This window comes from Phasianus colchicus, chromosome 8 (genome assembly GCF_987193195.1).
Source record: "Phasianus colchicus chromosome 8, bPhaCol1.hap1.1, whole genome shotgun sequence".
Classification (NCBI taxonomy): domain Eukaryota; kingdom Metazoa; phylum Chordata; class Aves; order Galliformes; family Phasianidae; genus Phasianus; species Phasianus colchicus.
Genome location: NC_143443.1, coordinates 21,839,767 through 21,866,618, shown reverse-complemented (window position 1 = coordinate 21,866,618; position 26,852 = coordinate 21,839,767). Strand labels below are relative to the sequence as shown.

The 26,852-nt window shown below is 34.6% G+C and overlaps 1 long non-coding RNA gene across 2 annotated transcripts; it reads right to left on the bottom strand.

Annotated features, from left to right (window-relative positions):
- Positions 1 to 4,034: 4,034 nt before the first annotated feature.
- LOC116231503 (uncharacterized) lies at positions 4,035 to 26,484 on the bottom strand. Of its 2 annotated transcripts, XR_016468561.1 has the most exons (5): positions 26,317 to 26,484; positions 25,143 to 25,276; positions 12,019 to 12,138; positions 4,741 to 4,778; positions 4,035 to 4,633 (listed from the first exon to the last, which is right to left on the bottom strand). It is a non-coding gene; the product is annotated as an uncharacterized LOC116231503 (long non-coding RNA). The 2 variants fall into 2 exon arrangements; XR_004167491.2 differs by lacking the exons at positions 4,035 to 4,633; positions 4,741 to 4,778; positions 12,019 to 12,138 and adding an exon at positions 17,656 to 18,165.
- Between the last annotated feature and the right edge of the window lie 368 nt (positions 26,485 to 26,852).

Sequence of the window (26,852 nt, the reverse complement as noted above, 5' to 3'; positions counted from 1 at the left end):
GAGTGCGCATATAAATTTCAGTTATATACAGCTAATACAGGTTATCCAAGAAACTGTTTACCTGATGTGTAAGATCACCTTTCATCGCTCTGTAAATTATTAAGCTCATTGATGATACCTGACTTTTTTCAAAACAACTCACCAATTAGGCTATCTGTTCAAAACCATTAAAAAAAACCATGCTTTTGTTCTCAGCCTGCACAAATTCAAATCTGTCCTTCCCATTTCCCAAACGTACATCCAAGCCACTACAGTGAGGGAAAGCTACTTACAGCAATTACTAAAATAAAGCCCAGAATATGTAAGCTTTGGATTTGAATGCTTTAGGAAACCTATTTGCATAGTTCCCAAAAATAGAGCCTCACAATAGACACTTTAAGTACTTCAGCCAGTTTTTTTTTTTTTCTGATGTCAGGAAATGGCACATTTAGCTGAGTTAAAATCAATAGTGAATTCCTACAGATTTCAGCTGGGACAGGTTATCACTGCAAACCAGTAATACCAAAGACAAAGAAATGATATACTGTATTTTCCTTTTATAACTGGATTAATTTGTACTTTATTCATATTTTTAAATGTCATTTTTATATCCAGAAGGTCAGCTATCATTCTCATACCCTTTGAATAAGACAGCTGTGAAGGGGACTGATGAAAAAAGCCTGTCATTTTAATGAAGTTTCTATTCTTGATTGGTTTTCTCAAAGAATCTTGTTCATACAGAATACCTTCCAGCCAGGCCTGACTCCTAGACGTTAGTTCTGCAAGTATAGAAGATATTCATAACCCATAACAACGTTGTAAAAGACATCTTTCTAATTAATAAAGTTTGACAGTTTTATTAATCTCTTTGCCATTTATTATGCCTTTATATTAGGCACCTACTCCTCATACTACTGTCTTTGGACTTGTTAATTTCTTTTTACTATTTGCAAAAACTGAAACTGTAATCTTCCTTCCCCAGAAATCTAACATTGACAATGCTGTAAACATCAAGGAGGACTTTCTGCAAATTTAGGACAATTCCATAATGATTAGAACAGTGAATTATGGAAAAAAGAAAGGAAAAAGAAATTTTCTGAAGCAGTGATTTTGAAGAAAGTCATACAGAATTCAATTGGTGAAGTATGCTGAAGTCTTTTTTGGGAAAGAAAAAAAATGTGATTAGAAGAGATTATCTACAATTAGTCTATATTCTCATTTTCAAAAATAGTTGACTGACATGATATGCTGATAAAGTCACAAGTGGTTGAACTAAAGAAACTAAAGAGACTTTAAACCTATTCTCAGATGACATGCAGTAAATAGCAGCATGACTGCTTCTCATTGCTTTTATTGCAAAGTGAAATGGCTTCATTCAAACTTTAGGCAAACTTGTACAAACTTCCATTGAATTAATGCAGAAATTACGCACTTCCTTGCTGAATCTTTGCTGAACAACACACCAATAATTCCTTGCAAAAGGAGCGAGAAATTTATCAATGACAACACATAGACAATATTCTAAACTCCTATTGAAAAAAAAAGAGGTGATGTGTACACTGCACAGTGAAAAGTTGCATAAAGACTTCAGAACTAAGTCTCATCAGCTCACTCTTTTTTACTGGAAGCTGCATGCTACCACAGTGCCCTGCTGGCTACGGTTGCTTTGAACTTCCATGACATGTAGACTCCGAAATCTCTAAGATAGCCTGTGTCTAAAACAGCTTTGATCTTCTTTCTGCAGGTGGCTATACAAATGTCCAGTGTGAGCTAAAGATTTGGCAAAGTTAATTGGGGCTGGAAATGTCAGAGAATACTATCCTGCAGGACTTCTAGAGTTCTCTCCATTTGATGGCTCTTGTGCAGTCTTGGACTGCAACATGAAGATCTTCCTGTTTAGTCTCCGATCCCCAAACACCAAAACACAGACATCAGATATTCCCCATGTAAGTGTACCGTATATTTTGAGCTGGACAGATCTGTCTGAATCTGAAGTGATAGCAGAGATGTACAATTAATAGACACTGCTGCGAGAAAACAGCAGTTAGCTTTAGTTAGAATTAAACTAACTGAGAGCTGAAACTGGTAAGAACTAAAACTTTCATAAGTAAAACTAACTGTGCTAGTGTTACAGCTTAGCAAATTTGAAAATAAGTTGTTCAAGTAGCATTACGGAACCCAAATCTGTGTTCCAATACAAACTTAAGCATTATCAAATAATAAACTGAATTCATAAAGTGAATATTTTTTTAATTTTTGAAACATTTTAATATGATGCACTGAAAAATTTCAACAATTCCTTCAAGAGGCAATATGAAAACTACATTTTAATTGGCATAGTTCCTGCATATTATCAAGGGCATAAAGCAAATCACCACAAATGAAAAAAAAAAATAATGTCCTCCTGTAAAAAACATCTAAATGCGGAATAAAATTAAGGGAAAATAAACTGCTTAAAACAACATTGTTCTGCATAATAGTATAGAAGCATACACTACAAAAAGCATCACGAAGAAACATTTTTTTACCTCAAGTTTGATCTTATCTAACACATGGGAACACTTTCAAAGAAAAATATATCCAATGTATTCATCTAAATTCAGTATAGGCAAAATAATTTACATTTTTTACCTGAAATATGTTTAACTTCACAAGAGACAATTAGAAATGATGAAAGAATAAGGTATCCATGACTAGTAAACAGAACATTAAGAGTAGTAGGTTCCACATCCAAGAATTTTTAGAACTAAAAATTAACCAGAAATATATATATTTCATATATGTATAAACAAAGATTTCCGCCTAAAACCAATAAAAATTGTAAATCAGAACATAATGCCTGTTAAACCCCTGGAGGAATTTGACATTGCAAGGCAACTCCAGTTAAAGCTCCTTGGTTTACAAGGCTTTTCATTGAAAATTTAGGAAATGTTGATTTGTTAAAGGTTTGAACTTTCGGCACTAGGAATCAGTTCTACAACATTACAATCTATTTTTAAGAATCAATTGGAACGATGTAGATAGACAATTAAAATAATTTTACCAATATCAGAAGATAGTTGGGAGATCCTTTGAAACAATGAAAGATGTGGTAAATGTCACACAGGGCAATAGAAACAAGTCAAAACAGACTTCACCCATCATTGAATTAATCAGGAAAAAAAAGTGAACAAAAGTCCTATGAATCGTTCCAGCAATCTCTGTATAGTACAGTTCAGAAGGCTGTGTTTCAGCAGATATGTACTTGTCACCCTCATTACAAGTTTCCCTGTAAGGATATGACCTTTATTTAAGGTTACTATGCTTGTGTTCCTAATTAGAGAAACTCACATTTTCTTTAACAATACATGTAATGTGAGCTTTTAGCATTCTAGATGTTGGTATAAGCAAAGAGAAAAATTTGGTAATACTGCCTGAACTCCAATGATAGGTCACAGTATCCCTAATCTTACAAGTCAAAATCTACAAGAGTGATTTTTTCAAAGCAAAATTCATCATGATTAAATAAATAGGGACCTGCAAGATTTAAGAATAATTTACTTCTGTGCAAAGTCAGTCTAACGTTCCATCAAAAGACAAGTTTTAATATTCCAGAACAAGCAACAGTGACTTCAGATTGTGCCTAACAATAGAGAGTTGGGCTGGAACTATGGTACTGCATTTAAAGTATACATAAATTGCACACAGTAGCCTCTGTTTTAAAAAATAGCATAATCATGATGACTCTGTGCTGCTTTACTCAGTGTACTTAGCTTGCTGGGAACAGTATGTTATAATGATGTCTTCTTTTTGAGGTATAAACGACACTGAAGCTGCTGCTACACAGCCTTCCACTGTGTCATGTGGCTCATCCAGAATTACTCAGTTAGCCATACGTTGCCAAGGAAGAAGCTTTCAACTCTCCACCAGAAAGACCAATGTAGAACTTACATAATTAAAATAAAATGCAATTGAATAGAAACCATAAGAATCTCTCAATGTAAAAAACAAACAAAAAAGCCATACCACAAAAAACAAAGAACCAGGACATCTCATATATTACACCACACTGAGGCTTTATGCACATTTTCTTAACTTTATTTCAAGACCTGTAATATCGTCAACAATTCAATCTTTATTTGAAACTACACCTTGCTCTACCAGCTATAGTAAGTTTTTTCTGTAATGCCATAAAGTTTGCTTCTACTGTAAACAAAAGTTACTGAATTGTCTCACCTGCTTTGACAGGCCTTTGTCAGCCCACTATCATTATCAAAATTTTGCGGATCTGTGGTGCCTAAGAAGGATTGAGGGAAGGATCCTAGATCTAAATTCCATATAGGAAAGGAACTCAAATAAAGTAAGTCATCTCATACTCCTGATATTCCACTATGCTCTAACTAGTGATTTAACTAGCCTCTAACCAAAACTGTTTGAGAACTTGTTTTCACCACCAGAGAGAGGGATTTGCCAGAACTGTTACACATCCAACATATCTGGGTGAAACTTCAGTCAATGAAGGATATAATCTCTTAGCTCAGCTCTCCATTTATTTTCTGCTGACAGAACAATGCAAATGATACTGAATCAATCCTGGTCTTTTGCGGGGCTGTTTTCTTCTAGGAATGTTTCCAGAAATGGGATGAAAAGCAACCATTGAAGAGATTCTGTTAATCTAATGAGAGATGGATGGAAAGTTAATGGTCATTTCTGTACCTTCCAAATTACCTGTCACCCTGTATTTTGGAGCGCAGTGGCCAGAGGCACCATCCAGTATCTTACCTTCCTGTTTCATTTTCACCAATTCAGTAAAACGTGATCTGGGAAGAAAACATGAATGAACTCTATTATCTTCCTCCAGCACTTTTTTTCTTCCTTGGCAGGCCCAGCAAACAAATTGGAATTTATTACTGATTTTCTCTCAAAAATGCCCCCCAAGAGGAAGTCAAATGAGATTAAAAATTATTTGAAATTAATTACAACATTAATGAATAATCAAAATACAACTCTATACAAAATATTATGTTACTATTACTATTCATATGATGTAGTAATTGGTGCTTTCATTTAGATAGTTAAGCGTATGTAAGATGAGATATAAGCCTGAAAATAGCAAAGGGTACTATAATTATGCTTGTAAATCAATGTGGTAAACAATGCTTGATCTGAGAGATCTTTGTGTTTCCCCATATTAACCATTTACAATCACCAGTGCTACTTTCCTTCCTCATCATGTTTTGTCTTAGATAAATGTAAGTTTTCAATATGAAAACATTTTTGCAGAAGTTACAGCATTACATTCATTAGAAATGTGGATTCATATTGCAAAATAAAAACAAAATATATTTATTTGCATTTTCCTTGTGGAAAAGCAAGTGTTCACCAATTTCTGTTGTACAGAATGTAGATTTCTCCACTGAGTTAGATACGTCACTGCTATGTCTGCCTGAGAAAATCTTCCTCTAAGTCCTTAAGTAATCTGCCTTTGGACACAGTGCCAAATGAAGACAGGTGGAGAAAAATATTTAGCTATCATCCATCAGTCTTGTGGGCCAAGTAAAGAAAAACACTCTGAAATCTTCACAGAAATAAAGAAAATAAGGACAATTGAATCAAATTTGGCTTACACTGAAGTATAACAAACTTCAAAAAATAGAAACAGCTCTCTGGAACCCAAATGTGCCTGCCTTTTTAGGAATCTAACATAAGAAAACAGCATAAAAACTTATGGAAAAGAAAAATGACATTCATTTTAAACAAAATTTATTCTAGTCATTCACTCATTCTCTTGAGTTTCACTCTCACATTCTCTCATTTCCATACTTATAAGGACCATAACGGGTGTGTATTTGTGGTCTGGCCAAGATCCCTTGAATGCAGGACAAAAGGTTGTTGATATTAAGACTTTGCTACACCTCTGTTGTTTCTCTTGATTTTTGAGAACAATTTATTTTTTTTTTAATAGCATTTAAATCTTTTTACAAGTCAAACAGTTACATTCTTTGGCCTCAGTATCTTGATGACTTCAATCTCTATTGTTTTGAGGCCATGGTATGGTCTAATGCTATTGTATTCTTATTTTAGGTATCTTTATGAATAGTCTGTCTTCTTCCTGGGATAACAAGAAGGATGGATCCATGCAATGGGCTGCAACCATGTGTCTATTTTTGCTGTTATCAGAGATTTCTCAGTGACAGTTTATCTCTGGTATGACATTACTGAAGCAGAAGCCTTCTAGTCTTGTTGCAAAAAGTGAATTCCTTGACGTTTATTGGTCATAATGCTATCAGTCAGCTTATTTATGTTATTGACATACGCTATTTTTTTTTTTAACCTTTCTGTTGTTTCTTGTGGTGCTCATATTTCCATTCCCATTAAATGCTTGAATCTGAATATTTTTGTAACAAATCTCTACATTTAACTGCTCTAAGCTGGTGGTGATAATATTCAAAACTGTGAATATAATTTTATGTAAATTTCAAAAACAGGTATTTAGACAAAAACAAAACAAAGCAAAAAGTAATCATCATCTTAACAGACACCTTTGAAGCACAGCAGTCGCCTTTTTCCAAGTGCACATGAAAACCCAAACTTGACTGCCTTTAGAATAAAAAAAACTAAAAATATGCATTTTTTTGACTCAACCTCATACACTTACATTAATCATCACATGGTTCCCTCATGCCACTCTGAGAATGTGAAATGAATGAATAAACAATTGAAAAGGCTCAGCACTGTCCAGGACAAAATATTCTGCTGTGTATAAAATTCAAACTTTAGTTAACTGATAAAATAGAACCATTCTCCAAAGAAAATCCAAATCAGGTTACTTAAAGATACTATCAATCTATTTATTGACTTTAAAAAACAAAGAATCAAAACTAGATATCTGGCTAATACTGTGGATGAAACTTCACTGATTTCACTGGTTTTACTGGGACTAAATAATTTCAAAATTCAGCAGAATCTGCAACACTACCACTTAATACATTGACACTGCTTCCTTTATACAGTACAACTTAAAATCCAAACATTGCCCCATCTATAGCTGTGTCCAGGGCCAAGCTAGAGGAACAACACAAGAATGAATATTTTTATAGTAGCAATTATAGGTCTCTCCAAATAGGTTTAATTTGTATTCTAGAGATGTTAAGTTTCTGCTAGCTACATACATTGTCCATATGTGTGTTTGATTGATTTTACAAGAAAAAACAGATAGCATATCAAGTGAAACATTATTTTTGAATCTAAAAAAATGTTAGTCAGTACTCGTGTTTTTCTTGTTCACTATTAGCAAACATAGCAAATTAAATGGAAAACAGTACTTCTCACATTTCACGCGAGTTTAGATTTGCTCAGAGGAGGAGATGCCTATCTTGTGCAAAGAAAATCTGATGAATTAAACAACCAAACAATAATATTATGTGCTTCATGTGCTCCTGCTTTCAAGTTTCACTTTGCAAGGATACTCGGGGAGAAAGAAAATGAGAGAACTGTGGTTTCTCTTAATTTCCTGTTGCTGCAAGGTCCAATACACAGTGCTGTGCCTGGCAGAGATTGCTGCAGGGTGCTCATTCTTCATGTTTCCTATGTTTTTATGTAATTGCCAAGGATGCCTAGGGCTCAGCATAGGCACTTCTTGACCTAGTGTATGAACCTAAATAAATATATGGATCTCACAAGTCTATGACTTTTCACTCTCCTGAGAGCCTTGATGAAATGCATAATTTAGCATTATTCTGTCTGTGTGCATTTGTTTGCATTTTGCAGTATTGCAATCTGATTTAGTTCTGAAGATCTCTACATGTTAGAGAATATAGGATATGATAAAGAGTATTATTTATACAATGTCTCCACGTTGGCTATGTTGGCCTACATCTACAGAGGTAAATGAGAAATTTATGAGAGACATTAGTGAGAATGCAGTGAGAAGGTAGTGCCTCATGTTGTTTCTTATGATGAGACTATTGAAAATATGTTTCCCCAAAGCTTCTTGTGCTCCTCCAGACAAGCAGAAAACCCAAATATGTGATATTTTCCTGAGCAAACTACATAATTTTTCTTTCAATACATTTCAAATTAGATACACAGATGTTTCTAGTCTTCAAATTAAGAAAGAGATCTTGACTAAAGTACAAGTGGGATCTTGACAATTTGCTGTGCAGTGTTCAGAGAAGGAACATCCAGCTGCAAAGCATTTTCAATCACAGACAAGATAATTCTATATCCTATGAATCTAACTTAACATAGTAAACATAACTCGGAAATGGATTTTGTAGAAAGAGTTCAGACTAGCTGTTTACACTATCTCTAGGCTATCTCTGTCACCATCAGGAAGTTATTCTTTATTCAAATATGCTGAAGAACTTGCCATGGGAGAAAATGAAACATGCACCAGTCCTGTAATACGGTCATCGTGTAGCTGGGTCAGTAGCCCAGACTGCTTTGTCTGTGTTAAATTCAACAAAACGAAGAATCACATGCAGAAGTCTTAATGGTGACACAACATTGAAATAGTCATCAGGAATTTTGCATACATTTCCTTCTTTTCATTAGCATTTCATTTTTATTCAGCTATCAGTCTCCCACAAGTGTTACTGACACATTTTCTGGTTCCAAAATTTCAGGCTAGCTCAGTTGCATATATAACGGGTTTATAGACAAGAAAAATCATACAGAGCAAAGCTCTAACACAGTAAATACTGATGTCCAATCACTTTCTGTAGTAATCATTTGCTGTATATAGCAAATACACAGCAATAAGCTTGAAAACAAGTGTAAAAAGTTCAAGATAACCAATGGAAATTAAATATCTATTATCAGCTGAGATAATAAAATTTTGTTTCTGGTTAGTTTAAAACAGGTCAAAGAAACAAGCTAGAAAAGATAATTAAATGTTGTGGCAGTTTATTAAAAGGAAAAAAACAAAATTCAGGCAGCTTGTGGTTTTGAAGTTAGATATTTCATAATGAGTGTCTTTCTTCTGGGGGCATATACCCATGAGTATCACCTTAGTATTGCACAGTAAGGCCTAAAGCAATAAATGAAGGGAAAAATCAGTATAGGAAGAGACTGCAGCTAATAAATATTTGATCAGATACACAAATTCACAGAGTTTGATAACACCCCAAGGAATTTACCATCATTTATTAACTCCTGCAATGTAAATGGATGCTGTTATGTTTCTTCAGAAACAGTGAGCCAATAAAGAGCTATTAATCTTTTCAATCAAATATATACATCTGAAATACTATAGTAAATACGGGGAGGTGCTCTGCAGCTCTGAAGTTGTTCATGCTCTTTTGAAGAACAACAGTTTTAATATGGCAACAAAAGCACTTTTCAAGATATTTTACAAAAAAATCTGTCCTATAGTAGAAAATATCAGCTGTCTGAATCGCCAGCACTTCTGGATACTTATCTTGATTAGTTAGATATTAAATACTACTTTAGCAGAACACACATAGCAATAGCACTCATTGAACTCAAGAGCATTTAAAAGAGGAGCATCACTCAGAATTAGATTGTATACTAGCAAACAAATTTTCATAATGATATCTACAACACTCTGGAATACTAAGTCCTGTGGTAACAAAACTTAAGTTTCTACTTGTGATACTGTAGTATCACACATAGCGTTCTAATATATCTTACACCTTGCTGTAAGGTAGCTGTCACACCGAAATCTACGAGCCTGCTAAGAGATAAGAAATCTCTTTGGTCATAAGAGAATAACTCGGTGTTTGTGACATGAGACATGGCATTTTAGAAAGACAGTGAAAGAACTATGGATGTTAGTGAGCAAGATGTATTTAAAGGAAATTTCTACTATTGTTTATTTGAAGTGGAAGAAAAAGATCTTACTCATTATTTTTAGGGTCGTTTACAACTTAAGATATTACATATTACCAAATGGAGCAACTGAGAGAATCTAGGGATGATTAATGCTTAAAAGTTTCTTCATATTTTTAAAGGTGTTCGGTAGTCACGCATAGTGATATCTACTACCAGATCATGTCACATTTTATCCCTAGAGTTATTCCTTTATGGGAACTTTATAAAGATTTTTCTTTTTAGCCAATGTAAAGTCATGATCTTCAATGTATTCCAGTCAGAATAAATTCATCTTAAAATGAATAGCATATAAAAAATTTCTTCATGTTCTCGTTTCTGAAAAATATGCTTTGCTTCCTTTAAACACAATATAGTATGTCTGCACGAAGTAACACAACAAATACCCAGCTTCTGTGAAACTAAAATTGATGTACAAGTCTGGACATTTTGCAAATCAGACAATGAAGGGAAATCCCAAAGGGTATTTTAAGAAAAACTTACATATGAATTGGTGTATGTTACCAAATTTCCGTACGTTTCACATTACAATTTTTGCTATTCAAATCTAGTTAACCATATGGCATTTTTCAGGGAAAAAAAGTGGTTAACATTTTCTTTACAGTATCTAAACTATTGAAGCACTCAGGCAGAGTATTTTAGGTTTTTTTTTATAATCTATGAAATTACATGAAAATGGATTTTTTTCCTCCAAATTGCACCTCAACCAAAGCAATAAGGATGGTGAAGCATTGGAACAGGCTGCCTAGAGAGGTGATGAGTGCCCTGTCCCTGGAGATATCCAAGGTCAGACTGGACGGGGCTCTGAGTGACTTGATTGAGTTGCAGGTGTCCCTGTTCACTGCAGGGGAGTTGGACTAGACAACCTTTAAGGGTACCTTCCAACTCAAATTATTATATTCTGTAAGTATTAGCACAGGGGACACTAAGGCTATTTTGTTTCATTGCAAGGATGGCAAATATTATCTGCATTAATGTTAACAAAAGCAAATTGCAAATATTTTGAAATATTTCTACTCCTATTAAACTTGCACTAAAAAATATGAGCACAAGTGATGGTGCTAAATTCTCACAGTGATGGTATCTAATTCTTACAGACTCCTTCAGATATTCATTTTGCTCTGGTTGGAGCACAGGTAATAAATGATACATTTAGAACTACTTTTCCTCCATTTTAAATACAGTCTTCACATTCTTTTCTAGGACTGAATGTTTTGCAGTCAGATTCCATGCAATCTGTACTTGTCTTCATAAATATGCTGGAGTTCACGATTATTGACCTGCAGATATTAAGGAATCTTTCTTGATCAGAAACCTCAAGTATGAAGAGGAATGATTCAAATTTTGAAATAATATTGTAAAGAGAATCAATTTAAGCTGCTTAACAAGATTAGCATTTTATCAGCTTCCTATGAATATTATACAAATAGAATACCTACGCCTATTTCATTTTTCCCCAAAGTATAAATTACATAAATACCTTGTCCTATATTGAAGATTAATTCCTGAATTTCTCAAAAGCACAGGAAAGATACTGACAGAAACTTTTATAGGCACTTTTGTGAGTAAAGAACTCAGGTCCCCTGAATTTCAATATCTACTGCTTACTCCTTTTCATCCCAGTAAAAATTCCTTTAAAACTAAATGTATATTTCAGCACTTTTTACACAGATTTAAAAAGCAATGTGTTAGTTTGAATACCCATGCAAAACCTGGTCTTACATGCTAATATTTAGCAGTACAAGAACTCACTGAATTTGTGTAAAACAAATTATTCTCTGTGCTTTTGTGGAAAGTAATCAGTAGAGCCTCTTTTTTCCCCCACTAACTTAACATACACACAAGACAAAAATTAAACAGGTCATAGGAGGATGCCCAAGAAATGGATTGAGCACTTTTTAAAGGTTAGTAGCAGTCTCAGGGCCTAAAAATATTCTTTAAAAGTCACTGTACATGATATGCAATTAGACGGATGAGATTCTGCATAATTTGGCACATGTCAGAGATAAGATTCCCTGCAGAGGGAATCTATCAGAGCTGATTTGACTGCAGAATATAATAGATGCGACCTTTTAGGGCTGTAAAGACAGTAGTACAGATAAAACATGCAGTTTCAGATATTTGAAAAAAGCCATAAACACTTGGAGAAAAAAAATGTCCCTAGCAGCCAATCAAATTTATTCAAGAAAAACATAGACTCAAACTCACCTTTGGATGACTCAGCTGAGTCATGCAAGGTACCTAGAGCTTTAAACAGGACATGCCAAGGCAATCCAATACTTCCTCATGACTGAGCTTTATTTCAATAACATTTTTCACTGTGGTTTTCTGGAAATCAGAAAAGCAATAGACATTGCATAGAACGAGTAATCACCAACCTACAAAATTCTTTACCTTTTTTATGCACTGCAATAAAATGTATAAACAATTAATAAAAAGTACAGTACAAATATTAAGCCATCGTTCTCTTATATAGTAGACTGGTAGGTCTTCAGAATGACAACAATCTCTTTACTGAGGATACTCTATATGAATCCTTGAAATAAGGCCTTGTAAAATTTAATCACAGATATTTCCTGTTTTGTTTCCAAGGAATGTCTTTACATTAGTAACAACATTGCTTATTTAGTGAAAACCTCATAGTGACAGGAGAAACAGGCTAGGGATGATAAAAACAGGCTAGGGATGATAAAAGCCCACTGAAGCTGATTACAACCCCTTAGCCATTTTTAATAAACTCTGGATCACACTCCTACGGAGGGAAAGACAGGATGGCATTGATCATGGTAGTGGCCATGGACTGCTTTCAGACTGAGTACTGCAGACTAATAAATAATACTAATAAAATAGTTACTTGAGTGCAGAACATCAAGTTCAATTTGAAATTAGCTTCCATGTGATATCTTGTATAGTCTTAATTGCATAAGTAAACAAATCATATAAAACAGGATTATTTTACAGGTTACTTTCAGACTAGGAGAGTTCATTTTATGCTGTTTCTTATTCTCAGCATCTGAGCAGGCTGATAATTATTTGAGCTACACTCATAAGTAAAGTTCACTGTCTTTCTCAGCTTACTAATGGGATATGAACAAACAGTGGAAAGGATTGGCATGAAAGGGATACACTGATCTACCCAGTGTGTGTAGTTTGGTTAGGTTGTGGTTGGACTCAATGATCTTTAAGATCTTTTCCAACCTGAGAAATTCTATGATTCTATGATAGTGGAAAGCAAAGAGTAAAACTACAGGATTTGAGGAGCTTTGAAAAATGCACTGACATCTTTGCTTGTGTAGCTTTTGCAGTCACCATTGTCTCAAAAAGCACATTAAAATGGAAGAAGTATCAAGACATAGAAGGTATGTTTGGCCTGAGGGCAAGTGCCATCTGCCATTCATGTTTAGAATGAGTGTGAACCAGTTAAACAGATTGCTTAAAAAAAAAAAAAAAAAAGTTATAACAAGAAAAAAGGGATGCATTTCAAGAGAAAGCCTAAGAAGGGGAGACTAGATATTTCATTTTTAACAACGTGCACGTTCTTTAAAAGGTTAGTGCATGATTTTCAAATATCAGTGCACATCTGTGCATTAGTGCATTGTCTCATAAACCCAAGCCTCTTTCACTCAGTGACCTATCAGTCCTGGGAATCTTCTTTGTCTTCAGAAGTTTCTGAACTGATCTGAACTACCAGTAATTGAAATGTCTTTGAAGAGGACATCTTGATGGAAGAAGATGGACATTTCACATTCTAAAAGATTTTTGCCAGTTGGTGAAAATACAGAGACTTTAATGTTGATAGTGAAATTGGCATGAAGCAGAAGGTTCAAACTTATGGGTCATGGTTTTTTTTTTTTTTTTGAGAAATCACAGAAACAGAGAATAGGTCAAGCAGTTGAAAGGACACTAAATAATCAATACTGTGAAGTAAGGAGGCAAACGAAATGCAATCCCAATTTCAGGAGAGCTCTCAATATGTGAATATATTAGCCTAAGATGAATTTTACACTGTTTCAACTTGACTGCTTCTGATACCTAAGCTAGTTCACTTACAACTAGTTTGGTTATCACTGAACTAGATTTAAATGACTGCCCTCATGACTAAACTGAACTGATGTGACAAAAAATGTGAAGACATTTTCCAGTCACTTGCATTCCAGTCCTATAAGACTCCATAACAACTAAAAGGAATTGGAAATTCTCATTGTGGAAAAGGAATTTGACATTACTGGCATTCGTGAGACTTGATATGATGATTCATGACTTGAATGTTAATATAACTGGCTATTATGTATTCAGAAAAGTAGACTATGTAGAAGAGGAATAGATAGGGGAAAGCATTCCATATATTCAACATTCTACATCTCTCTCTTTTTAGCATTAGTGGTAAATCAGAAGCATAGGTTTTAGATACATCTAAATGATATGATAATGCTTAGGTTGAAATTGATTAAATAGCATCAGATCAGAAAATGGCATGATTTCCTTTTAAAAAGCTTGTCAATAATGTGTGCAAATAAGAAAAGGAAATCTATTTTTACATAAGTCAGTACAATTTTTAATACATTGAAAATTTTATGTACATAGTAATAAAGAAACATTTAACCTTTTTTAAAAAAGGAGAAATGTATCCAACTCTACTATTTCTGGCCCTCAAAAGCATGGAGGTTGGTGGTTGCCTGGGAAACAGCCATCATAAACTTGCTTTAGAAACACGACACGATACAGCTTCTCCCCCATCATCTGACAGAGAAAATACATTGTGTTGGGCAGTGTTAATGAGAGGAAGGAAGTCTGCTTGTTCCATGTTTTCAGGTGCTTGGTTTTAACTAGTGACAACTTTCCTAAGCTGCTGTAAATTATGCATGAAATGGCTACAAGGAAGAAAATCAATGAAAAATGATTCAATTGGAATTCCATGAAATGAGACAGTGGAAGGCCAAAATAATGAGTACATCATGAAACAAGCTGCTTTGATGAAAGCACACCCTTTTCAAAGTAATTTTTTTTAATACATGTCAACATATAAAAAAAAGTAGAAAAAGAAAACTATCAATAGCAATAGATACCAACCTGAAGTCTACAGATAAGACATTAGAAAAAACACACGGCTGACAATAGTAATGGAAAATAAGATACAATTTTTAAAACCTTCAGGAGAATAAAGACTTTTTCATATTATCTGCAATTTTTAGAGATGAGGTATAACACTAATGGGCATTCATTAAATGCATTTGTACTGTAATTTGGAAGAAGTTTGACATTATGATTATGTCAACTAAGTAAAATATAGGAAAAGATGTTAGGAAACATTTAATTACAAATGGTACTTTATAATCAAGAAGCCCAAAGTATCTCTGACCAAAGGACTTGCAAGAATGTGTTAAAGTATTAAAGACCTCTGTTACTAGTGCTACAAGGAAATTTCAGATGCCTAGATGCCCACTAATGTTGCATTAAAATGAAAAATATTAAAAAAAAAGATTTTTAAAAATATAAAATAACTAGAAGGGATGAAAGCAATCTTTCAGACTGACATGAATATCATGGAAATACTAACATGGGAGTCAGTGTTCAAAAACTGTAAGTGTAAAACAATATATTTATATATATGGTGTCATCCATGTTTATAAAAATGGCATTCGGTAACTTACATGTTCTCTTTTGTGTAATTACATGACTTTGGTAATTGAAATTTCTGGTTTATGGACAGATGCAATAGCCATTTGTATAGCATCTGAGTTAGTACTGTAAAATAATCTGATAGGAAATTAATACAATATGATACCTGTAAAGCTTACATGAAATAGAATAAGAACTGTCTGACTGAAAGACTTAAAAACAAACCAAAGCATTTCTGGTGGGGTTTATCTGCAGATCTAAATACAAATCCTGAAGCCATTCAGTATTTTTACCAAAGAAGTGAATAAAAAATTGCTCCTGATAAGATCTGCAGATGAGGGAAAGGCGATAGAAGATAACTAATAACAGCATTGCAACTGTACATATCAATGCACAAATACTCTGTTCGTGATAAACTCTAAAGCATAAAACTGGAATAAAACTAGATCAATTTTCAACTGATTCTGAAAAAAACTGATGAAAATGTTTGCATTTTTATCCTGCCCCAAATATGCTATTTCCAAACACTGAAATGTCAGTTTCATTTTGATATGCATGGCATTTCAAATACTTAGTGGTTTGATGCTATATGATTTTGCTGAATTAAAAATTCAAAATAAAAAATGCAAAAACATGGACATAAAATCTGGGCTATGTTTGAGAGAATAATCCATTATTATAATTTTTGAAAGGTTACTTACAGAGGTTACTTACTATTTGTTTTTCATAAAATGCACTAACATTTCCTAGTAATTTATAGTCAAGAAACCAGAAATCTCAAAGTTAAAGATTAATTCTTACAGCATTTCTGTTCCACTGTCTAAGAATCATAAATATTGTCTAAGATTTTTGTCTTCTCTTGCTATTCATTAGTTGCTTGCAAAATTTCTTCTGGCACATACTGCTATCTAATAACATATAGATATTGTTGTTTCTTTCAGTTGACTATAGAGTTAATGATGTACACTCAGACAAATACAAAACTGAAGTTTCTAGTGTAATTTCCACTGCAGGCAGAAGCATCATTTTTCCCTACTTTTATGTACATAATACACATGTCAGCTTCCTCATCTGATACATCTCTCAAAAACTACATACATTGCAAATTTTGATACTGTCCATAGCTATCCATACTGAACTTTATCCTAGCTGCAGTATCCACTTGTGCCAAATTTCCATTCTCTTTCCTCTTTTGAGAATTGAAAACCCAGGGTTCCTATGCTTAGGAGAGAGAAGATGCCTTTCTGCTTTTAGTTACTTGCCAACTTCCTAATAAAATGTGAGGGTATCTGAGAAAACCATGGAAAAGATGTACTTGTGAACCAATCTCTGGAGATTTATCTATTGGTCCTACGATGTGATATAAAGGAACACCTGATAAGGAAATACTTTCTTTTGAGATACTTCACCTGAGTTTGTATCGTTTGCAACATTAAAGCTTGAGTTACAGAACCAGTAGGCTGATATGGAACTTCCTCTTCTTTTTATCCCCTTGTACATATAATTTTATCTGCTACATCATATAAAGATACGCAGATAAAATGCAGTCATTTTTAAACAAGAATAGTTCTGTACATTCTGTACATCCTATTATTAAGGCAAACATAGATCTTGCACTTGCATTTTATGCGCAGCAGAGTTAAGAAAGAATGATTATTTAAAAATAATAAATAAAAATCATACAAAATCCCAAAGTAGAGAAGAGTATCTGTACACAAGAACTGATGTGGAAATAAATTAAACAGATATTTTTCTCTCTTGCCTAGAAGAACTACGAAAAGTATATTGCTAAAGACACTGACAAAATTTAGCACATTACTCATAACCTGACAGCCTTTTTCGACTATTTCAGTGTCTTTTCTCAGACATCTGCTGGGAAAATCCCCCACCTACCACACCTCTTCCAATCCCCATTTCATCTGCCTTTAATATCCTTACTCCTATCACATGATCACAAAACTGCAGTGAAAGTGATGTTTCATGCTATTAATTTGCCTTACAGTCCCTACAGATAAAAGTTGACTGACAGTGTTGTAAGAGAAAAACGAAGTGACCACATAAATTTGTTCATGGCACAAAAACAAACAAGCAAACAAAAAACAACAAAAGGAATAAATAGAACTATTTGGTTTCAGGAAATGTACAGGTTCCATTTTGATCAATGTTCTCTATTAAAAAAAACTATTAAAATCCTATAAAAATACTTTTATTATTAGACTAATTTAAATGAACATGAACTGTTGATGGCCCAATTACCCCACATATCAAAAATTGCTGTTTTAAATGGGCAAGTTTAAACCAATCCAATATTACATCACTAAGTGCCACCACTGCCCCTAGTGTCCCAACAAAAACGGTGAAGAAAAATAAAATGCTGATTGGTCAACAATTAACTCTTTGAGGACACATTATGTATTTTTGTTCATCATTAAATAATTTGCATTTAGTTACATGGAACTGATATTGTTTACATGTTCAAAATATCCACATTGTGTCTTCAGAGCATATTTTGTTCATCTACAGCACCATGTTTTCAAATCCCATTTCCTCATGACAGATAATACCTTTAAGGTTTTACTGATTCAAAAAACAATAGCAACCAATTCATGGAAAAATAGTGAAACATTCACTCCTCAGGCTTTTTTCATCAATTCTGAAATCGGACAATTGGACAAAATCCTTCCTTCTGGGAAGAAAAAGTCCCAGACTGTTGGCTTTGTTTTCTCTCCCCATTCTCTAAAAATAATGAAATAGAAAAAATTGAGGTAAGAAGTGGGGTAGGATAGATAAATCAATGTTGCCCCAAGAAACAAAGAAAAACAACATAAAAACTTCAAGACCCTTCAGAGTAGAAAACCCAAGGGCGTGTTGCCAAAAGCAACGGAAATTACTCAATAGTGCAGATTTAACACTCAAAATACAGCACCAGCAGGAAAGGCCAATAACAACCCTCACTGAGGGGTTAGTGAGTAATGACATTTTGCAACAGGTAGCTGCATTTTTGAAAGATCAACAGTCAAGGTAAAGAGAGGAATCAAATGCACCTTTCAAATATATTTTGCAGTGTACATGTCTGTGTAGAAGTCCACAAGAGTTCACTAAGAAGTATTATTTAATGCGGTTGAGTAGAGTCTAAGGTCTTCTTCAGTGTTTTTTTTCCCCCCACTAAATCACAGGATAAATTCCTACGTTAACAATTGTAACAAGTTACAGACAACTTTAATAAGGGATAGTTTTATCATCCTATACAGAATTCTGACTTATGTCCCATTCACCTTTTAACTTCTCACAGATTTCTGCCCTTCATCCTTCTTTTATCCAGTGAGGTAAAAAACACTAGAAATAACTTACATTGTTTTTTGAAACAAAATCCTGAATATTTATTGTGTACTGCCTATGGCTGAGCATGCTAATACTCATGCCAGATGTACAAGCTTAAAAATAATTTTAGGTGGTTTGCAAGTTAGCAGTAGGTGGACATATTGAACTAGTAGCTAATAATTGCCACTGTTAACTTTTAAAAAGTATGATGGTGAGATCAAAACAAGTGTGTTCCAGTTGATTGTCAGCCCATGACCCCAGAGGCAGATATTGGAGGTAAGACAGTAGGAGCTGAACCTTCCTGCCAATATTTCATTACATTTTATTGCTATGTGACAGATGGCAGCAGAGGGGCATTCTGACAGAATGACAGATAACGTGAAAGTGTGTATGAAGCAAAGGTGTGTCACTTCCCCCGCGCAGAGAAAATGGCACCATCGACATTCATTGACCATTGCTGAATGTTTATGGGGATCAAACAGAAGATGCAAGCACAGTGAGGCACTGCATGATGTGTTTCAGTAGTGGCAAGAGCGACATGAAAGACAAGCCACGTTCTGGATAACCATGAAGATGTTTATGAGTACAGCATGCAGGTTCGTGTTCGTGTCTGGAGGAAATGCATAGCTAACAGTGGTGACTATGTTGAAAAATATTGTTTTGTAGCTGAGAATTTGTTGTGTTATTATGCACTTTGTATCTGTTGTAGTTTCCATGGGCATAAATAGGAGACATTTCTTTTGAGTGACCTATACAAGTTACATAGTACAAAAGGCAACCAACTTGAAGTCCACACAATGAGAATGCAATATATATTCCAATTATAAGCTCCTTTAATTTTTGGTAATTGAGCTGAATTATGCTTTCACTATATAGCCTGAGTTGGCTGATATTAAAGAAGCACTTAGCTGATTTAATTCCCTTAAGATGATTCATGTGGTGCTAATAGTGTAGGCACCAACAAGAAGTAGTGATGAATAATGAAATGGAAAGAGACAAGTAACATTTTGATAGCATGTGTTGAATATAAACCATAGCTATGACATTGCTGCATGAAGCACATACAGTAAATGCTTCAAATGCTATGAATTCCATATTACTTAAATTCTTCATGTATATCCCACACTGAGATGTTAGCAGCAACTTAGCTGCTACCCTTTTATTTTCTGAAGAAAAAGTAGAAATACATGTGGGTGTACAGAGAGATCACTTGCACTGGAAAGTATTTACCATCAGCTGACTAATTTTTGTACATCTTATTGGCATTAAAATCCTTGTCACATCATGATCAATTTGATAAAGATTAGTGAAACTAACAGTATAAGATCTCAACGTCATCTGATGGCAGTTCAAATTTGCAGATGGGTTACAGACATTTTAGTTCTGTATACAGCCAGATTCATATAAGCCTTTAAGAATCCCCATAGGCAGAAGACGACCTTGATCTTAGGTCTGACTTCTGAGCATCATATCAGCAAAGGTAATTACGTACACAAATCTCCCAGGTTTCAGTAGTAGTTAAGCTCCCAAAAGATAACTGGAGAATGGGGCTAAAACCAGTTACATTGTCATGACTACATTGTCCCCATGCTGTACTCCAGCAGTCAAACTTTGAACAGTGAGTTCACTACTGAAAATGTACACTAATTTTTGCTCCTCAGAGGACAGTTATGAATTTATATTCACCTTGTCAGCATTTCCTTATTGGATAATTTACCCATCACATTGGGATTCCAACTGGAGGCTCATAGCTTAATACACTATAGACTTACGTACACTAGAATGCTTGTAGACATCTACTTCAACAGATTCCATCCTGAAGTCCAGGCACTCAAATGCCTACATCTAAATTGCAACTATGTGAGTGTACATTCTTTGTGGTATATAGCCTGTGATTTGTTGGAGTGTTTCCAGTAGATAGATCTTTTCCTCATTTTATTTCTTTTCTTTGCTTCATTCTTTGTCTGATAAAAAAATCCTTATTTTAGGGGTGTAACACTAGCTTTTGATTATGCTACCCCAATCATAACAAAGTTGCCTAAATTAAATGGCCAAAGGCTAATAATAATTCATAGGTAATCAGTGCCTTAATATCCAAATTCATGGGTGCTTTATGTTCTCTTATAAATATGCATGATATTTTCTGTGGCGCTCAGTTCTCAAGATTCTATATATTTTCCTGCACCATTACTGTTATCTACGACTGTGGTTAGTAGTGCCATTTCGCTGTTGATGGTGGCAGTGAAGTTTATCAATCATGCATTCACTATTTCAGATGTGAAATAGTGAAAATTTTCACCTGTGAAAGTCAATTTTGTATTCTCATTGCAATTAGTTGAAAAGTAGGTCAACAGCCATTCTAGACAGTGATATGAAAAGGGAGGGGGAAGGGAATGTTATACAGAAATAATTAAGCACTTACTATAGTAAATTAAATTACAATACTATTCTTTCAACTGCACCTGCCAACATATATTTGAAAGTGAATTCTTTTGCTTCATGTTATATCAAGTTTCAGGACTGCAACACAATGAAAACATCACTTTTCTTTGCAGCTTCTCCAATTGCTATGTGATAAACATGCAGGCATAATGAATGCTAATGAGTGGACTTATATATAGCAACTAGTAATTAAGTAGTTTTTTTGTGTTTTTTAACTACTTTAATTGGTAGTTAATTTATGCACCTGATTTTTCAGGTGCTTGTGTATATACTCATTAAAAATGACCTCCAAGAGAAGTAGGAACACTGAAAAATAAGACAGAATGACAGGTTAGCTGCTACTAAGTGTACTTCTTCCCTACATCTGTGTTGAGAAGTGCTTTTTGTAAGGAGTAATTATAAATGATGGAAATAATAGAACAGTTTCAGAAACTTTTCATATACTGCACTAGTTATAGAGCTGTCAATATTTCTTTCTTGAGTTCCTGTTTACTAATTTTGTCATAAAACTCACTGTAGACTGAAACCTGCTTTGTACTGTTAGATCCTGGAAAAGAAGAGTTTTGTATTTTTTTTTCTGAATGTTAAGAAACTGTCTCTAGTATTCTAATTGCACAAAGCAAACTAAAGAAACATTATTATTCAGTGCAAGTGGGCTAAAATCTGATTTTTTAAATAAAATGTTGAGGCTACATAAAATTGTCATAGCACATGTACAATAACTTCAAGCCATTACTTTAACAACCTTAAAGCTGCACACAGAATGGTAAACTGTGAAGTACTGTCTAGCTTGTTCAACCAATACATACTTTTCACAGTGAGAAGTACATAAAATGAATGCACTTCTTTATGCACTAAATGCATATTTATGCAATAAATGAATTTATAATCTTAAAGATTTAAAAATACGAGTTGGAAGGGACCTGTAAAGGTCACCTAGTCCAAATTCCCTGCAATGAACAGGAACACCTACAGCTCCATCAGATTACTCAGATCTAGAACAAAATACATCATAGACGTGGTGGCTTTACAAACAGAAATTCAAAAGATACAGTATTGTCTTTCAGTAACAAATGTATTAACAGGCACATTAAAAATTCTCCGTGCATCTCATGTCAGGGACAACCACTTCTCTTACCAATAATGCTGCTTAACAGCTACATAACAGCACAGAGCTATTAGCTGCACATTCTGTCCAAGCTGAAGTGTGTACAGGAATTCCAAGACCTTAAATGATCTTCTTCAACCACTGATCCATCCTTGTTCTGCCTCTTACATACTTTGAAATACTCTTTACATGTTAAAGACATCTATAGGGGCCATTGTGTGGTTGGTAAAAGGCAAACACATCTACTATTAGTATTTTGGTTTTTATCTAACTGTGGCTTAGCTCCTCACTGCTAAAGCAAGAAATTCAATTCTACAGAGTATTGTGATGACAATCTTTTTAATCTGTATGAAATGTTTCAATACTCTATTCCATCAAAAAGCCTTTGGAACAATTCCAAAAACAGTAATTCCAACAGAATAATTTCTTAGGTATTCTGCTGTATGAACTGACACAAGAATGCTAAGGTCTTAGTCTTTGAATGCTTGATGGTAACATAAGAGCAAATAATAAGTAGGCCACTCTAGTGTGTTTCACCCGTCTTTCAAAGCTTAGTAAAGCATTATTATTCAAAGACACGGTGAACTTTAGATTAAGGGCCATATCTTCCTATGTAATTGTATGGTAGCTAATACAGTGGCCTATAATCAAAGCCATATTGGAAACTAAATATTAAATAGCAATAGCAATTCAATACCACCATCTCTCTAGAGTGCTGTATATTGATTGCCTTGTATTTTTCATAGGATAATTTTAAAAGCAAAATAAAATGTAGATGTAGAATCAAATATGTAATAACATTATGTACTGCACAAGCGTGGCAAAATGCTCTCTGAAGGAAAATGCATACTAATATCTAAAGCCTGGTCTGTTCTGCTTCTTTTTTCATTATACCCGATGTTTCATTTTAACATATGCATTTGAAACTCACTTTGTGTTTTAATGGAATGCTCTGGGCCAAATTGATCCCTCGTGTAATGTTGTGTGTGCATGTGAGACAATTATTACGACTTTTAATGGCATGAGTTCGGGGTGATTGCATTATTCATGTTGGGCATATTGATGAGAAGGTCATACAGGTCACTGCAAAAATTCAAAATACTTCTGCAGTTCAGAAATGTACTTTTTATAAACATACTTTTAAAAGTGTGCACTTACTAGCTTTGTTTTTATTGAAAAGTACTAATATTATTTATTTCACTATCTGTCTATAAGGTCAAATTTTATTATTTGCTGCTATTTGCAGTCTCAGAACAACTACAGTAATCCTAAAATTAGAAAATCCGAAAAGAAAGTTCTTGTATTTTAGCAGATTCTCACTCTCTTAGAAGATTAATGGAGCAGACTTGTAGTACATTTTCTGTATCCTGTGGCTATTCATTTACCATATTCATTATGTTGGACATCATGTTATGTTTGAACATTTGTGAGAACTTGATTTTCCTTTTTTTTTTTTCCCCCTCCGAACAACAAAGCATAATGAATTTTCTTCATTATGAAAGTATTGTTAGGTTGTGCATAGCTGTCTGTAAGGAATACTTTAAACAGTTTGTTATATTTCTGACATAATTTATAATGATAGCTTGGAGATGCTTTTTATCTGTTGTAGTGACTCTATGCCCTTTCTTCTCACAGCTCATGCCATAGGGGGTGTAGCTAAGAAAAAAATTGCATCACATTCACATTGCTCATAAGCAATTTCTACTCTCCTTAAAGCTATGGTTTTCATCTGTGAACTGGAGGGACCCAAATAGTTCTTGTAACTTACATCATGGACTAGACCATCCACAGACAGCTACCAGTATTTTGGATGCAGAAACCTGGTACTGAAACTATGCCAGAGTTTTAGGAACTACAACCTGAAAGGAATACCACTTACCTTGAGCGGAGATGCATAGGAAACATCCTTCATTATACATAGTAGCACCATATGGCTTTGCCTAGACTGAGGACTGATTGAATATATGAGCCATATCCAACAGGACATTACAAACAAGGTTTGAATATAATAAGCCATGTCTAACATAGCAATGCAAAGCAGACTCTGAATGTAATGAGCCTTGAGGCAAGCCACAGATTGAGAAGTGACTGGGGAATGATATCTGAAACTGCTGGAAGGGTTTTACTGTCTGATTGGCAGCTTGTGCCAGTGTCCATCTATAAGAATACTTGGTAGCAGAAACCAGGGTTGGGAGAAACATTGTCATGGGGACATCCAACATTGTGTAGAAGCAGAGAGCCTGAGATGGAACTTACAGGTGCTGAATCCCTGATCCAGTGCCAGACAATGAGCCTGGTCAGAGGGTGCGTCACCTGCTTTAACTGCACTGCTTTGCTGTGCTGGTGATATGAATGAGTTTCAGTTGTGTTTGTGAGTATTTGTCTAAGTTTTTTCTGACACACTTAATTCATCACATAGTCTGCTTAAATTGACCTTAGCAACATCAAAATGTTCAGCTTTCCTTTTCCCGCAGTGACATCATTCTATTCCTGTTTAGAGTATTTGCGGATGGAACATATAACTCAGGTTTCAGTCACTTCTTAAAAGCAATCACCACCTCTTGCAGCAAATACCTCTAATCACATTAAGGAAGAACACTGGCCTATAGAGGTTAAGTACAAATGCTCAAAGAATAGCTGGAGAAATCTGAATTACCTTTGATGTGTTTGAGGGCATTTTGTGACACTCAAATACAACAGTTTGGAAAACTTAACATCAGCCAGAAAATGAATTCTGAAAAGTCCTAGTGACAGGCACAAGGTTATGGTTTATATACTTAAAGAAATGGAAATGGCATTACTGTTAAAGAGCAAGTATTTAGATTCTACTTTGAAAACTTACCTTGTTTTCTGAGTATTCAGAAATATATAACCAAATCCTCTGCAATCAAGAGGAAAAGTCCCTGCTGATCTTGCTTTTCAAGAAATTATCCTGCGTAAATTATTGAAGAGATGAGTCACTGTTTCCACAATTTCCTGTAAATGCACACACACATTTTATCAGATGGGAGAAGAATATTTTAGAAGCATAAACTCATATATATAATTAACTTCTGCACTCTAGAAATATCTGACATACATGGGTCAAAAATTCACTTTTGATCCCCCCCACCCCCCAGGAAAAATATCAACTAGTTTTTTTATTGTCTAACATTATGTTTTGACCATCCATCTTAACTGTGCTTTTTTCATTATTTATGTATGCTTGCAAACACTAGATGAGGGTATACTAAAATCAGGTTTGTTTTTTTAAACTAAATTACTGATCACTTCTTTACTTCTCCCTCTTAATATCCCCTGCATGTTCCTAATATTAATCATGAAAATCCTGAAGAGCAGCTCTTGTAAAAGATACAACTCACAAATTCAGCAATGCCCTTTTATATCTAGACTCTGATTTAAGAGCCAACACAGCTAAGAGCATGATAGTATGCTGCTGTAGCACATTAAAAGGTCAAATTTAAATGAGTTCAAGGTTGGGGTGCCATTCTTTATCTCAGGAAGGAATCAATTTTGAAATCCAGTTAAATACATGATTTTTTTTTCCCCTCAAATTGCACAAGTCATATCGATTCATTTAAGCTTCAGTTATACTCGTATTAACATCTAACTCCTAACCAGTCATATCAGAATTAATAAACATTTAAGGTTTGCAAAACAAAGTGTACTTATTAGCATTAGGAGGGCTACTGTCTTTTACAGTAAGCGTTTGATATAAGCGCAGTAGCAGTTCCTAAACTATTTAGTCTAAAGGAGATTCCTGTTCTTAGTAAGTAGCGTAATTTTTACCTTGTTCTTATTACTTATGATGCTTTTAGCAGTTAAGATACTATTAGACAGGAAGATATTGAAGGTAAGACTGGTAATTACTGTCAGTTTTTCTGTTACAAGCCAGGTCTGACTGAATATTACACTTAGGAGCCTGTAAGGATAGGTGACAGCAAATATAGCTGCTTTAAACAACTTTGGGATCACCCAAGAGGTTACAAACTGATAATAAAGAAGGAATTGCTTACCCCTTTCCAAGTATCAGGGCTCACCAAACACTCCAAAAAAGATGATCTTTAATTATAGATGCTCCTTCCTGACAACCCTTTAATGAGGTTAGGCAGGAGTAGACCCTGGCTCCACATTTTCACATTGTGCAGTTGAATTGCTTCCACCTGTAGTCCCAGGGCTATCTACACCCCTTCACCAGGTGCTTAATTATTGGTTCAGCTGTGATGTAACAGTTCCCATACAAAGCCCTTCCCTTTTTCTTAGTTTCTTCATGCAAGGTCTGTGTTAAATGTAAGGCTATCAGATCAAGGAGCCAGGTGGATCTTTTTTAGGAGATTTTTCCCCTGTTGCTGAGATTATTCATTTGTGGGGCAATCACAGAATCACTAAATTGTAGCAGTTGGGTGGGACCTCTAGAATCCATATAGTCCAAACACCCTGCTAAAGCAGGTTCCCTGCAGCAGGTTGCACAGGTAGGTATCTTGGCAGGTCTTGATTATCTCTAGAGGAGAATCTGTGATCTCTCTGGACAGTCTGTTCCAGTACTCAGTCA